Genomic DNA, 16,729 nt, shown 5'->3' on the forward strand with positions numbered 1-16,729 from the left:
GGCCTCCATACTAGAGTTCTGAGTGGATTGCACACCATAATTACAGTATTAGTGTATCCTGGGTTTGTCTGTTTACTTAATTTTACCAGTAAGTTTTATGCCTTCAATTTTTGTTTTCTTTGCACTTTAATTTTTTTTTCCTTTCAGATTGAAGAACTTCTCTTAGCACTTTTTGTCTGATGGGTCGGGTGGTAGTGAATTCTCTCAGCTTTTGGTTGTCTGGGAAAGACTTTATCTTTCCTTCATATTTGAAGAACAGCTTTGCTGAATGCAGTAATTTTGAGTGACAGTTTTTTCTTTCAGCACTTTGAAAGTATAATACCATTTCCTCGTGGCCTGTGTGATTTCCATTAAGAAGTCTGTTGCTAGACAAATTGAGGCTCCTTTGTATAATATTTGCTTCTTTTCTCTTGTTGCTTTTAGGATCTTCTCTTTGTCCTTGACCTTTGAGAGTTTAATTATAATAAACATTATATGCCTTGGACTAGTCTTACTTGGGTCAGATCTTTTTGGTATTCTTTGACCTTCCTATACCTAGATATTTATCTCTTTCTCAAATTTGGGGAAGTCTTTTCTCTTTGAGTAAAGCTTTTTATCTCCCATTCTTGTTGAACTCTCTTTGAACACTAATCATTCTCAGATTTGGCCTTTTGAGATAACATCTTGTAGATAATCTTCGTTGCTCTTCATTCCTTTTTTCTCCTCTGAGTGTGTATTTTCAAAAGCCTATCTTCAAGCTCACTAATCTTTCCTTCGATTGATCCATTCTGTTGTTGAGAAGAACTTCTAATGATTTTTTCAGTTCAATAAACATATTTTTCAGTTCCAAGATTTTGGTTTGCTTTTTAAAATTATTTCAGTCTCTTTGTTAAGTTTCTCTGGTAAATTTCTGAATTGCTTTTCTGTGTTATCTTGAAGATCATTGAGTTTCCTTAAAACTACTATTTTGAATTCTTGGTGAAAGAAATAACACACCACCATCAGATTAGGGTAAGTCACTGGTTCCTTGCTTTGTCCATCTGAGGAGATCATGGCTCCCTGTCTGCAGTTGCTTCTTATGGATGTATGTTTATGTCTTTTCATTGAAGGATTATTTGTTTCCATCTTTCCTGGCTGGCTTTTTTTGTTTTTTATTGGATATATTTGTTTAGAGGTTCTTCACCACTAAGTCATTAACTCATTTTCAATTCTAGGTAGTGCCTTAAGCCAGGTTCGCCTTCATTCTAATAAATGATCTAAGCCCTGCCCTTTCTGAATGGGGTAGTCTCAAAGGGGATACCTCAGCAGTGCAGGAAGGCTGACTAGGGATTCAGTCACAGAAGACCTGTGGGACAAACCTCCTGCAGTGTGATTCTGCTGTAAGTCCTGCCTCCCCTTTTTGTCTGCCTTTTATCAAGGATGGTTCTCCTTTCAGGCACTTGTGATGCTTTCTGTGAGTTAAGGCAGAGAGAGGTCTCCTGTCAGAGAAACCAAGATGGTGGAGAAGTTGATTGCTCTTCTCAATCTCACCTTTTGCAGTGTAGAAACAGTAAGTTGGAGGACAATTTTCTGCATACTTGGTGCTGGGCAGAATGAGGGGAGGGGCATCATGGATGTGAGAGTCCAATTCTTTTACTGCCTTCTTGGAGTTTTTTCACATCTCTGCAGCTCCCAAAACTGTCTCATCCTCATCTTTGAGTGCTGGGTTATTTCTGATGATAATCTTGACACTGTATATTTGTTTTCGGTATCCTGTTGGTCAGGAAGGGTGATGGAAGTATGTGAAGCTAGCTTACTTCTATGCTACCATTTGGGAACTGGAAGTCTCAGGCATTCTTAAATATTTCTGAACCTCAGTTTTCTCTTTTGGAGAATGGCGGTAATAACTATAGCTGCCTTTCAGGACTTTTGGAAGGACGCACTGTATTTAACTCACAGAAAGTGCCTGGCACACGGCCGGGCAAAGAGAAGGACCTCATATGTGCCTGCTATGATTATTTCCACAATTCTACAGTTGGGTTGGTTTATGTCCAACTCACCTAATAATTTTTGGTAGATAAAATGAGATAACAGATGGGAAAACATTTTTGGAATGTATAAATTTATTTTTTTAAAGTAGCGATTTTTCTAATTCTTAAAAGAAAATCACTCACAAAGGTTGTTTCATCTGTATATGGCTAGTGGCTTTGACATGTACCTTTGAACAAGGGTAGAAAGCAGGTAAAGAGACAAAGGGAGGTCACCAGGAGGGTGCTGGATTCTGAGTTGAGAGTTGTAGGAGCAAAAGAGTCCATACTTTCTCAGGAAAGAGCAGATAAAATCATTTGGGTAAGGAATCCTGGCTAAAGACAGATTCCAGAGAGCCCTGGGTGGTAGGTGAAGACCTCGGGCTTTAACTAGGAGGCAATGGATATGAAACTAATCACAGTGACACTCACGTGACTCTAGCTTGTCCATAGCCCTTTGACCTGACAAATTATGAGTCTGTTTCTCTGACTATATGTCTTCATATGTTGCACAAACCTCAGAAGAGTTTCAGGTAAGTCTTAAGGGCCTGACACAAAAAGCTGGTGAAGACTATGAAGGAAGGGAAGCCTGTGCCCTGGGGTGACTCAGTCTGTGCAGGGAATCATTGCCCAGCAGAAGGCTTGGTGCCCAGCCCTGAGCCTTCTGTGATCGACTCTATGTGGCTGAGAGTTGGGTCTCAGTCCATTAGAGAGGTGGAGTGGGGTAGATAGGGGGTCCTGCAGGGTGCTTCCAAGGTCCCAGGATGAAATCTGCCCCCATAAGATGGGATAGGCCCATGGATCCTCTGCTCAGACCTTGATTACATCTGAAGACCCACCTTGGTAGAGATACTCACCCTGGATTTTGAGATTTGTAGGGGTGGGGAAGTGTGAAGGGATAAAAATTTGCTAAGAACCATGACTGTTCATGATCGTTCTCTGAGGTGCCTGTGGTTTACAAATGAAGACCTTGAGATTGAGAGGCTAAGAAACTCCCAACTACAGCTTCAGACATGGGGAAGCATTATAGTGTGATGGAGAGAATGTGTTAGAAGTCAGGCAGAAGTGGTTTCAGATCCTCTTCTTACTATCGATTTGCTTGCTTATTTGTAAGCTCCTGGGCAAATACTTCACTTCTTTGTGCCTTCATTTCACCATTGAAAATAGGATTAGACACACCCTTTATTACAAAAATGATGTTACAATGATCTGTGATGGCATAAAATATATAGTGCCATATGTGGGAAATGGTAAGAAGTTGGTAAGCGTTACTGATGATTACTTCTTTCAGAATCTAATGGTATGGGAGGAATGGAACATAGACAGGGAGATAAATCCAGGAAAGGCCTCTCTAGGGAAGAGATACTTCAATTGAGATAAGAGAGAGCCGGCATTATGATTATTATGGAATGAGGGATTTATTATAGTTGGAACAGTAGTTGGACACATTCAAGAAACCCAGTACATCCAGCCACCAAGGGGAGGCCGTGAAAAAAGCTCATGTAGAGGGTGATGGGATACTGCTGCCTCTGTGCAGTTTGTACCTCTCTGGGCCTGCAGCCATGCCTGTGGAGGTGGGCCTTGGGTAGATGTTGGTCAGCAAGATCTACCATTAGAAAGACAAGCTGGACACAAAACAGAAGAGCATGGGGTCAAGCAGAGATGCTCCAGGTACCTCTGTGCCTACCCATCAGCATATCTGACTATGATGATCTTTCAAGAATGCTGACTGCTGCTTTACTTCCTACTTTCTAAATCTTGTGCAAGTTCCTATTTTGGCCAACTCTCTCCCAGAACCATGCAATAGGGGGATTCCGAGAGCTACAGTTTCATCTTATCCAGTTGACAGCACAATTATGACAATGCTGCTACATTATTTCTTAAGATAGGAAGAACTTGAGGGAGAAGTTTGGGATGGGGAAAATCAATTCTGTTATGGACATACTTCATTTCATATGTATGTTATGATGGCCTTGGCGACCCCTGTGTCCTGCTGTTCATGCCCTCTGTAATTCGCTATCCTTGAGTGTGGGCTGGATTTAATGACTCACTTCTAGCAAGCAGAATTTAGGAGAGGTGATGGAACCTAAGATTAGCTTACAACCATGGCTTCTGTTTTGGGTACTCTTTCTTGTTCTCTCATTCCCTTGCCCTGAAGCAAGCCAGTTGCCCCTCTGTTAGCTGCCTGAGATGCCCACATGGCAAGGAACTGTAGAAGGCATTTGGCCAATGGCCAGTGAGGAACTGAGACCCTTGGTCCAATGACCTACCAGGAACAGAACTCTGCCAACAACCACATGGGTGAGTTTGGAAGCAAATTTCCCTTGGTTACACCTTCAGATGAGACTGCAGCTCCAGCCAACAGCTTGACCATAATCTTATGACAGAACCGCAGTTAGAAGCACCCAGGTAAGTGGCACTTGATTTCTCACTTACAGAAAATGTGACATAAAAAGTACTTATTGTTTTAAACCACTAAATTTGGGGAATAATTTGTGATGCAGCAATAGGTAATCAATACAGACATTCAAATGAATATTTGTGCTTGGAGCTTAAGAGAGAAGTCAAAGGTGGAGTAAGTGTTTAGGAACCATTAGCATTTGTTGGCACTTAAAACCATGGAACTGGATAAGATGATTAAAGTAAGAAAAGTGATCAGAGGAGAGCAGAGCTCTGAGGAATGAGCCTTGGGGGTTGCCAGCCTTCAAGGTTTGGCCAAACAAAGGAAATTTAGCAGAGCAAATGGGCATGAAGATGCCAAGGTGGAAGGAGGAAGAGCAGAAGGGTGTGGTGTCAGGAGTCAGGAGAAAATTGTGTCAAGGAGAGAAGTCTATGCTGCTGTGAGTTCAGTTAAGGTGAATACCTCTGAGAAGAGGTCATTGACTTTGACCACAGGGAGTTGATTGGCAACCTGGACCAGCAGCTGGAGTGGAAGAGAAGCCTGGTTGGAGAGGACTGGGGAAAGCAGGGAACAGGGAGGTGATTGTGTTCCTGACTAGGCAGCAAGAGGTATGTTCAAATAAATATGGACTTTCCCTTTCAATTCCACTAAAGCTGTGTTTACTTTCCTGTGTGGTTCTTGGTCTCTGGTGATGGGAGGCAGGAAAAGAAAACAGAAGTTGGGGCTGAGTAGAGGGTGGTGTTTGGGAACTTGATTGACATAGCTGAAGTAAGTTTGATGGCAGAGCCAGGGGGCCCATGTGATTTAAATCCTATCTGGGTTAATTAGTTAATGGAATTGCTTTTGCAAAATTGTGATAATAAGATAAATCTGACATGGCTGATTCCATCTTGCTTCTAGCCTGACAGGCTGGCTGTCCACTCATTCCTGGGCTTAGTCCAAGCTAACTTTGGGAAACATTTAATTTATAGTATAAATGATAATAGGCCTTCCCCCAAACTCAACCACCTTTGTAAAGCTAATGAAAGGTCACCGGGTTAAGAGGATGTGAGGAGGCTGAATTCTGCTAAGTTGTAGACATAAACCATTGCCAGTCATTATTCCAGAAGTCAAAAGATATGCAGCTTTCCCAATTACTCCTGCAGATAACATCGCTGTCTTAGATCCTAAGATTGGCCATTGGAGACGTCTTTTCAAGTTTTTGCATTTCTGACTACCAGTGGCTCTACCTGGACCTGCCCTTACCCAACTGGTCCTGTGGCCCCCACCCAGAAGTAGAATCCCTGGCTTGCCAAACAACCCTTGAAAAACCCTAGCCTCCGAGTTTTTTTGAGATTGATTTGAGTAATACTGCTGTCTGCCATATGGTGTGGCTGGTCTTGTGTCTATTAAACTGTTTCTTTATTGCAGTGCCACTGTCTGGTTTTGCCTGTGTGGTGGGCAAGAAGAACCCATTGGACAGTGATGTGAAGATAGTTTCTTTGTATTGTCTGAACTAGAAATCCATCCTTCAGCCATTCAACACTCTGCACGGGGACTCTGCCAGGCAGTGGTGATCCATCATCAAGTCAGACATCATGCAAAGAAGAGACAATCCAGGGTCTGGAGAGGGACAGACGATTTCATAAACATTATAGGACTTGTGAGTAGTCAAAGTGAAACAGAGGTACATCCTGGCATTAAGGGAGAGAGAGAAGGAGGGCCCAAGGTTGCCTGGCAGAGTGAATGAAGACTTCCTGGAGGAGACGGCCTCTAGCGGAGCTTAAAGACCTTGTTGTTAGCACAATGATCAGATATTCCAGGCCTCTTCCTGCCCTCCCCTCCACCCCCAACTACTATTTCTCCTCTACCTTTTCCCTTCCAAGTTTCCCACTAATGTCCAGCTTTTCTCCTCCCCAAACATCTCTTTTTTCTCCTTCCAGTTATCTCCTGTGCCCTCCCTCTTTCTTTTCTCCCTACTCCCTCTCCACCGCCCTCCACTGCTCTTTTCTCCCCTTTCCCTCCTTTTCCTCCCCCTTCCCTGGCCCAGGATGAAAGCCCTTCTGCAGCCTCCCAGCTGATGAATTATGCATGTCCTTCAGCGGGTGTGCCTGGCATCTAATTAAGGCCTTGGCCAGGGTGATCACTTAGACAGATTAAAATGTAATTCATTGGAGTTGACATTTAAGCCCCAGTGTGAATGGCAATGAGAAGAAGCAAATGCTCTCCCGGTACCTGGTGTGTATTTGGGGGTGGGTGAGGCTCGCAGCTACCTGCACTTGCTTAACTAATTCCAGCCTGGAGTAATAACAACACACACACTGGGTCTCTGATGCACAATGGGACTGGGGAAAGGTCCAATGCAGGCTTTGAGCCAAAGGAAGCTTAAAAGAAAAAAGAAAAAAAAAAAGGACTTTTTTATTTAGACCTAATTTGAGATTTACACAAGAGTAGTGATAATAGCACAGAGAGTTCCCATATGCCCGTCACCGAGCTTTCCCTAATGTTAACATCTTATGTAACCATGGCACAGGGGTCAAAACTAAGAAATTAACGAGGGTACAATATCATTAACGAAACTGCTGATGTTTTTCCGATTTCACCCAGTTTCCCACTAGTGTCCTTTTTCTGTTCCAGGATCCAGGCCAGGATCCCACATTCTAAAGCAGCCCTTTAGGATTCTTCAGGGGCAGCAATTCCTCCCTGCTCCCCAGACCAGCAATTCTCAAACTTTAGAGTCCAGAGAGTTATCAGGGATTTTGTTTAAAGGGCATGTCCTTCCCTAGACGTTCTGATGCAGCAAGTCTTAGATAGAACCCTGGCATATCCTTAGCAAGCATCCGACACAAACTCCCAGATAACTGGTTGGTTCCCGATTTCTTTGTGAGTCATGTGTCCACTTGTAGATTTCCTTCATCCCCTGGCTTATCCTCAGGAAACAGTAGAATTACCCCCACCCACCACCTACTACCAGACCCTGGGGAAACTGCTGGGCTAACACAAAATCCTGATTTTGGAACCACTGGGTCAGACACATCATCTGCCAGGCCAACCCCCCTGGTTAAGTCCTTCTCGAAGAGGGGAGAAAGTGACATTTACCTGCCAGTCACAGATATGTACATATTTTCATTTAATCCAAAGAGATTATCTGTAAGTAGATACTATTTCCCCCATTTTATAGTTGAGGAAACTGAACAAAAGTGATATTAAGGGTAGGGTTGCCAGATTTTGCAAATAAAAATATAGGAGGCCCCATAAAAGCTGAACTTTAGATAATACAATACTGGAGAGATACTGATATTTTCAAATATTGTCATTTACTAGAAATTCACACTTAACTGGACCTCCTGTATTTTATCTTGCAGCCCTGTTTAAATGACAAGTCTGTGGCTGCAGAGCTAGTAAGTAGGTCCAGATGTGGATCTGACTCTGATGTCTGCAGCACAGGGCACCCTGTGCTCGCCAGCTCAATGCCTGCCTCACCTAGTGAGCTGAAGGCAACATGACATGGGAACTGTGTGAATTTGTTTCCTGCTGTATCTCCAAGGCCTGGCACCATATGGCAGTAGATGCTTAATAAATATTTGTTAAATAAATGAATGACTAAATGCATTCATGAAGGGACTCGATACTCTCTTTGAACCAGGGAAGGCTGCAGAGTGATAGTGATTAAACAGAAAGGCTGAGTTGGTGAGGTTGAAACGGCCTTTGCAAAATTATAACTGAGGAAATTATAACAGTGAAAGAAATCAGATCTAACCGACTCCATCTCGTTTCTAACCTTTAAGCTGTCCTTGTTCATTCCTGGGCATAGGCTGAACTAACTTTGGGAAGGGATTCAGTTCATGATTTGACTTTGAAACAAAATGGATAATAGCCCTTTCCTGAAAAGACCCTCTTCTTGCCTGGGGACCAGTCTGCCTTTGCAGGACTAACAAATCAGCTACTGATTAGAAATTACAGTTTAGGGGTCATGCAGCCTCTGGCTTCAAGAGTCTGAACTTCCCCACATTTCTCCTGGGGATAACGTCACTATTGTGAAGCCTAAGATCAGTGCTTGAGAGATTTTGCAGCCCCTGCACTCCATGGATCGGCGGACACCACCCAGACCGGTAATGTGGCTCAGTCAGTTCTGCCATCGCACCCAGGAACAGAGACAGCAAGAAAACCTCACTTCGACCCCCTATGATTCCATCTCCAGCCTGACCAATCAGCACTCCCCACTTCCCAAGCTTCTACCCACCAAATTGTCTTTAAAAACTCTGATCCCCAAATGCTCGGGAAGACTGATTTGAGTAATAATAAAATTCCGGTCTCCCGCACAACCAGCTCTGCATGAATTATTTTCTCCATTGCAATTCCCCTGTCTTGATAAATCTGCTCTGTTTAGGCAGCAGGCAAGGTGAACCCAGGGCACTTACAAGGTGCTGGGTGATAAAACTGCCTGTAGGTATGCAAGAGGAGTTGGAGGTCTGTGGCCTCGTGCCCACACCCGGGGGCTCAGTTCTTGCACACTGAACGATGGCAAAGAGCCCTTTTTCTCTTCACCTCTGAGGGCCTCTGTTTTCTCAACGGTGAAATGGGATTGTGTGTCTTCTAGTTCTAGGCTTCTGTGAGTCTATGCTTTTTCTTCATTAATCCCACCCTCCAGTAGGTAAAGAATATGGCCAAAGTAGAGGATTTGCTGCTGAACACTACCCATTTACTTCCCAGGTCACTATTCTCCCTCCTCCTCGCCTTTCCCCTGCTCCTTCTCTTCCTCCTCTTCCTTGTCTTCCTCCTTCTCATTCTCCTCTTCCTCCGTCTTCATCCTCCATCTCATTCTCCTTCTCCTCTTTCTCTTCCTCCTCTACCTCCTTTTCCTATTCCTCCTCCGCCTCATCCTCCATGACAACTTTCTGAGTACCCCCTTGGTGCCTGGCCTTGTGTGTTTTTTTCCTCGAATGCTCCCTTCCACCCTAGCAGACAAAATCAGAAGCCCAGAGAGACCCGGCACAGCACAGCTCCTCACAGACAAGGAAAGACGTTGAGAGCGCATTGTATCTTTTAAAATAGACCTGTTGTCGTCGGAATGTATTTTTAGCCATGGGAGAGACTGGCATGCACTCAGTGCCACCATCTGCCAAAGGCAGTTGCTAGGCAACTGACACTGACGACAGCAAGGAGATGACTTCATGGAGGATCTGAGGACCCTGGTGGCCCAATCCCGCTTCCCTGTCTAATGCCTGCGTGCCAACAGTCAGGCCCACGAGAATACGCGTTCCTCTCCTTCTGGGAGGGGTGGGGAGTTGATTCAAGGCCTGTGAGCTGACAGCATTGGATGCTGCACAGGTAACAAGGGACACAGAGCCATCACTGTCACCTTGATTAGTAGATTTTCTATTTAGAAACTTCAGATGCAACTGTGGTCTAAGACGGGGGCTCTGAATTCAACTAGACCAAAGAATACACATCTGTCTCCCTGGCAGCCCCATAGGCACTGGTCTGGGTCCGGGTAAGAGCTGTTTGGAGGTAGCTGGCTCAGAGGAAGCTTCATAGACAAAGCAGCAGGTCGGTGGCCAGGACCCTGGATTCTGGCCCAGTTCTGCGTTTTGCTCTCTATGTGAGTTGGGTTAGTCTCTTCCCTTTCCTGGCCCTCCCTTTTTGTCACCTTCCAAGTAGGGATACTGCACCAGATAAAATACATTTATGGGAATAAAAAACGGAATAAGCACAGAATAGAAAACCCATAAGCCAGATCTGGGTTTGCTCATGTGATACTTCAGGTAAGATACTGAAATTCTCATTGCCTTCATCTCTTTATCTGCAAACAATAGTAGTAAAACTTCTGTTGTGATCTGAGAATTAAACAAAGCAGCACATGAAAGACATGCACCTTTGTTTTGGCTTATTTTGGAGCACAATAAATGGGTGAGTATTATTCAAGTTCTGTAGCAGAGACTGTATGTTGTCCACCACGATCATTTCTCCTCGTCCTTATTAATAGACTTTAAGCTGGGCGTGTTTCCAGCCTCCCTTGTAGCTAAATTCTCACCAAAGGCATATGAAAGGAAGGGATGGGGGCAGCTTCTACTTCACTCACTTACAGGAAAATTGCTTCCCTGAGTATCTTCTCTTTTTCTCTCTGTAAGCCAGAGCATAGATATACCTGGGACACAGTCTGACCGTGCAGAGCAGTACGACATGCGGGGGCTGGTGCAGAGCAACAAGATGGAAGGGACCTGGGGTCGCTCTTGTCTTAGCACAGTTCGTGCACTAAAAAGAGGACTGAGTGAATGTAGTTTGTTTAGGAGGCATGAGCACTGGCAGATGAGTGGGGAGGGGACAAAGAGAAAGAAAAGCAGCCACAGTGTGGATGACAAGAGCTTAATCCCATAGGGAGGCTCTGGGAAATTGTGTGAAACAGGCTTTAGGGCAGGCCAGGAGTGAGGAAGCAGGGGCAGTTTTACCCTGACACCCATCACACCCTGGTACCTCCAGTCTTCCACGTGGTGTGAGCAGAGTGAATGTTGGCAGCCCAAGGGCAAAGATGCAAGTGATAGCCATGGGCAGCTGGGCCAGAGGGTGCAGAAATGGTATGGGGCACCGAGGGGATGTAGGCACATCTCCTGCAGCATCAGCCATGCTTTGCCAGAAAGAGAAATAGACTTCTGTGCTCTTGAACCACTGTACATTGAGGATTCCCTGCAGCTTAGCTTTCCCCCTAATTAATTTAATTGCCAAGTGCATGCATATGGAAGGTTTTGGTTTTATTCGGTCCCTCCAAGCTCCTGGGCTTTATGTGGTGCTCACGGAGTTTACGTTGTGATTGAGGAGACAAGGTTAATGCTGAGAAGCAGCAGTGTCTCAAAAGAGTGTGCAATCAAATGGTTAATGGTGTTTCTGGGGCTCAGGGAGCAAGTGGCATAGGCCCTCAGGGAAGGGGCAGATGAGTGTGGACTAGCATAGTCAAAGAAGGCTTCCTGGAAGAGGTGGACTGAAGTGGACCTTTATCTGCTGGAGAGGACTGGGAGCGCTGGGGTGAAGGGCATCCTTGCTGAGCCATGGAATAGCTCCTTCTGTCAGGTGTGGGGTAAGCAGGTACCTTGGCTTCTTTGATGGCAGAGTGGACTTAGGCCAGTGGCTGTTGGAGGTGGCTGCATGATGCATTTAGAGGAGTGGGCTGTAGGATGCCTCTTAGCTGTGAGTGACCTGGAGGAGGGGGTGTGGCTACAGGGCACATCGCCATTGCTCTCCGTGTCCTGAGGTGAGGAGGCTAATGGCAGGTGCCCCTTGTCACACACCTGATATTGCTAGTGTCCAGATGGCATGTCAAGCTCACTGAGGCTGAGACCTGCCCAGCACTCAGGGAGCAGAGGTGAATGTCCTGGAGTGAATGCAGCTGGATGACCAACTCAGGCTGGGCACTCATGCAAGCAATGTGTCTAACGGGCTTAGCAGACTGTAAGCACTCACACCATCTTGGAAGGCAGGGCTGGGGGCTCCTTAGGGACCATCTGGTCCAGATCCCTCATTTTGAGGATGGAGGCATGGAGCCCAGAGAAGGTAACGAACTTGTCCAAGGCCAGCAGAGGTAACCAAAATTCAAATTTCCTAACTTTCCCAGGCAGCCAGTGCAGCGGACATAGAGCTAGATGGGGCCACAGACCTCAGATCTTCTGCCATTCACTTGTGGGTCATTCACTTTACCCACTGGCCCCTTTTTCTTATTCGTGGTAGCTCAGAACTCAAGAGAGGGTGAGATCAGGTTCCTCTGCCTCCAGGCATGTGTGTGTGTGCCTGGAATTAAATTCCAACCCATGGAATTAAAGCTTTCTCCTTTCCTTCAAATATCCATGGTTCCTCTCTGCCACCTTTCTGCTCTACCCCAATGTAGAACATAGTTCTCCTTGGTGACTAACTGCAGTCATTCCTGCTTTGCTTTTGGTTTGATTTGTTTTAACCTCTAGGCACAGTTTGGTTTGCTGATGAATCTGAGGAGCGGGTTGAAATTAGCAGATTAACTTTTATCCTCATTCTGTGTCCAATTTCAGTGGGAAAGAGGGTGCAGGAAAGACTCTAGCCCTCCATTTCCTCAACAATGAATTGAGGACAAGTGGAAAGGAATGAGGAAATTCACCCAGGCTTCCCAAGTTCCCAGTCCTCCCAGCTCTGGAGGGAAAGTGGAGGGCAGTGTCTCTCAGAGGTAAGGAGGCTGTATAGCCTTACTCAAACCAAGGCAAATGAAAACTGCCCTTTTGTGGGCTTGTTATAAATCCCATCATTTCTCTCCACTCCTCACATCTACAAATGTGGAACATTCATTCCCTGTTCTAGATTCTCTCTGCATATTATTCTCTTTGAGAAAATATGAACAGCTTCCTTTGTTCTCTTTGGGGAATTTTTGTCTGGAATGGAGAGAAACGAGGAAGAAGGGTTCAGCCCTCAGCCCCTGAGAAGGGGAGACTCTCTGGAGCTGGTACTAAGTGACCATGCCCACTGCAGGTGGAGAAGTCGAGAGGCCTCCATGGGACACCCAATCTATTTGGGGAATCAGGCCTACAAGTCAAGGTACTTATGGACAATACAAGACATAAGATGAACTAAACTGCGAGAACTGCGGGTCACCTCAAACATACAGGTATCAAGAAGGGAAAGATTAGTGTGGACTATCACAGAGAAGACACTATGGGGGCCAGGTGCGGTGGCTCACGCTTGTAATCCTAGCACTTTGGAAGGCTGAGGTGGGTGGATCACCTGAGGTTGGGAGTTCAAGACCAGCTTGACCAACATGGAGAAATCCTGTCTCTACTAAAAATACAAAGTTAGCCAGGCGTGGAGGCACATGCCTGTAATCCCATCTACTTGGGAGGCTGAGGCAGGAGAATCCCTTGAACCTGGGAGGTGGAAGTTGCAGTGAGGCAAGATTGCTGGGCAACAAGAGCGAAACTTCATCTCAAAAACAAACAAACAAACAAAAAACTGAGAAGACATTATAGGACAAGAAGCCTGCAGTAGGATGCTGACAGATGGGATTGGGTAGGATAAGAGGAACAGGAAGAGGAGGCTCCGGTGTTCAAGGAGGAAGAGTGAAGAAATCAGAGGCCCCAAGATGTGAAGGAGTAGAAATGAAGCTGGAGAGTTAGGCTGATTTAAGGGGTGTATGGATGGGGGCTGCGGGGGAGCAAACTGATAAAGAATCAGACAGGGCAGGGGGAGGAGGAGATGGTTCTTCAATACTGAGGCCAGACAAGAGACTAGTACATACTGTGATAGCCTAGGAGGGCTTCCGGCGACAGTGGCACATCCATAGCCGTTTTCTAACAGTTTTGAGAGAGGTGAGTGGGAATGGAGGGATCCAGTGAGTGGGACAGAAAGAGGGAAGATGGGCAGATTCCTGTGGAGCGGATCTGCCATGTGTCTCAATTCCCAGGAGCCCTGGAGATTTCCTCGTTAATTCCACAGACCCGCTCATCAGGCACAAGAAGGGACAGCGACAGGGGCTTAGTGGTGAGGAGACTTGTCCTGTCAGGTTGAGCTCATCTCTCCGTACTCTCCCCCAAGAAGCCTGGGATGAGTGAGTTGGCCTTGCCACCTGCTGTGGGGGGCTCACCTGAGAATAACGGGGGTGTCCTCTCTGACTATGCTGGTCCACACTTATCTGCCCCTTCCCTGAGGGCCTATGTCACTTGCTCCCTGAGCCCCAGGAGCATGATTAACCATTTGATTGCATGCTGTTTGGAGACACTTCTGCTTCTTAGCATTAACTTTGTTTCCTCAACCACACATTACCTCTATGAATATCACACGATGTCTGGGAACTTGGAGGCACCGAATAAATCCAAAACATTTCATACGCATAGCACTTGGCAATTAAATTAGTTAGGGGGAAAGCTAAGCTGCAGAGAATCCTCAGTATACAGTGGCTTCGAGATCGTGGAAGTCCATTTCCCTTTCTGACAAAGCTGATGCTGCAGGAGCTGGATCCTTTGTCCCTTTCTGACAAAACGTAGCTGATGCCGAGGAGCTGGCTTCTTTGCATCAAGTCCAGTGCTCTTCTGTCTGCTGTAGTTTCATTCAGAAACAGAGAATCCCTTATTGCCCATGGGATGAAGTTTCTCATTTCTTCCCGTAGCACTTGAAGCTCTGAATCACTTGTCCTTGGCCTAAAGTCCTGTTCTTATTTCTCATTAGTATCTTATCATCGTCATCAACATCATTATCAGCAGCAGCAGCAGCAGCACCAAATAAAATTAACTAGCTTAATTGAGCAACTATCTATGCCAGGAACTGTTTTGAGCATTAGATGTGTAATAACTTTTTAAGCTTTACAACAACCCTATGGGCAGAGACTATTCCTCCCCATTTCATGAAAGAGGAAACTGAGGTACAGAGAAACAAACTAGCCTGAGGTCTCCCAGCTAGCACGTGGTGGGACAGTGGATGCATCTGACCCAGAACTTCTTGCTGTGCCTCAAGCACACCGTGCTGGCTCAGGACTCGCAGCTTTTAGCCAAGCTGGTCCCCCTGTCTACCTCTTAGCTTCTTACCTACCTGCTGAGCAGCTGCATAAGACCTGCCTGCAAGGTCTGTCTTAAAAACACCTCTGCTGGAAATCTTCTCCAGCTCCCCTGGGAAGCCCCTCTCTCTGGACTTCCCAGCACACTCCAATTCTGGTACCCAGCACATCACACTGCTGGTGTTCATTCACGTGCCCGTGGCTTCCCTCAAAGGAAGAAACCACCCTTTTTCTATTTTTGCACTCCTTTAAATAAACTTTTAATTGACCTGAAGGAACTACATTGTCAACTTCAAGGTTTTTTTCTCCCTCCCTGCAAGGTCTGGTGTGGAGCAAGGATTCGATAAGTATTCACTGAATGGAGACATTTTTCTGCCCCGGCTTGGCTCCTCTGTGACCACCCTGTTCCCAACTCTTTGCTGACTGGGAGAATCCAGACATCTCGTACAGCTGCAGCTCTGTGTGGCCCACTTTGGCTGGAATTCAAGGAGTAATTACAGAAAAATGAGTATTATTACAAACCACATCAATCAACATCCGTCTCCTCAAACGCTCTCACCAGGAAACAGGGACGATCTCAGTCAGACATTGTCTTGTTTAAGCCTGAGTGTCTTTCTTGTGACCAGGGAATATGTGCACCTTGGAGGGACACCAGCGTTGACCATCTGTAACAGAGTCTGTAGGACGTATTGCTTGTCCAGTTTGAGGCTGCAGGTCCCTGGAGACGGACAGACCTGAATTCAAATCCCGTCTGTCACTTTCTCTCTCTGTGGATTTGCACAAGGAGCTTAACTTCTCTGAGTCTTATTGTTACAGGTGATGTGGGGACAGTAATACTTCCTGAGAGTGTTGTTGTGATGATTAAATGACGTGGCATATCTAAAGTGTACAAAGATTTCCTAGGTGATTAAAAAAATAAAAGCATCCTTTTCCTCCCGCTTCTCAATTAATCATTGTATTCTTTGTTCTCCATTGGGGGTATAGTTTTGTAATCACGAGGACTTTGCGTCAGCAGCTTGATGCTGAGGCCCAACTTTATCTATGTGTTTTGCAGAGCTCAGAAGAACCAAGACAGAGTTTTCCTGGAGAAACTGGGACTTGCTCTGGGCATGGGAGGAAGAATCACGTTAAAAATCAGATTTAGGGCCAGGCGCAGTGGCTCATGCCTGTAATCCCAGCACTTTGGGAGGCTGAGGTAGGCAGATCACGAGGTCAGGAGTTTGAGACCAGCCTGACCAACATGGTGAAACCCCGTTTCTGCTAAAAATACAAAAGTTAGCTGGGCATGGTAGCATGTGCCTGTAATCCCAGCTACTCAGGAGGCTGAGGTAGGAGAATTGCTTGAACTCAGGAGGCGGAGGTTGCAGTGAGCCGACATCGTGCCACCTCATTCCAGCCTGGGCGACAGAGCGAGACTCCATCTCAAAAAAAAAAAAAATCAGATTTAAAGATATTCTGGGGAGTGCCAGGATAACCTGGATAAAAGGAGAAAAGCAAGTGGGAAATAGAGTACCCCTAGCCATAAAACTCCCCCCACCTTATAATACCAATGTAGAAACCATCCATGCTTAGTCTGCAAAGGAAGCTGTCTGTGTGATAAAGCCTGGATGCAGAGCCTGGGAAACATCATGGATGGGAAGGGCAGGACTTTGCTGCTGTAAGAAGTCTGGGGAGAAGAACTTCTTGCCCTGGGCCACTGGCACATTTAGCAACCTTCCAAAATTTAAAGAAAATTTATGAAACTTGAGACTCAAGTAGCCATGTGCCTCCATTTGCATGGATGGAGCCTGGGTATGGTGGATTTTGGATGACTTTTGTCAATCTATTCAATTCAATTTAATAAAAATATCCTGATACCCTTTTTGG

At 45.7% G+C, this 16,729-nt stretch overlaps 1 long non-coding RNA gene across 1 annotated transcript; it reads left to right on the forward strand.

Annotated features, from left to right (window-relative positions):
• The first annotated feature begins 8,704 nt into the window (after positions 1–8,704).
• Positions 8,705–15,801, forward strand: LOC110742085. Its single transcript, XR_002519392.1, has 2 exons — positions 8,705–9,696; positions 15,184–15,801. It is a non-coding gene; the product is annotated as an uncharacterized LOC110742085 (long non-coding RNA).
• The last annotated feature ends 928 nt before the right edge of the window (positions 15,802–16,729 follow it).

Source organism: Papio anubis, chromosome 18 (assembly GCF_008728515.1).
Source record: "Papio anubis isolate 15944 chromosome 18, Panubis1.0, whole genome shotgun sequence".
NCBI lineage: Eukaryota > Metazoa > Chordata > Mammalia > Primates > Cercopithecidae > Papio > Papio anubis.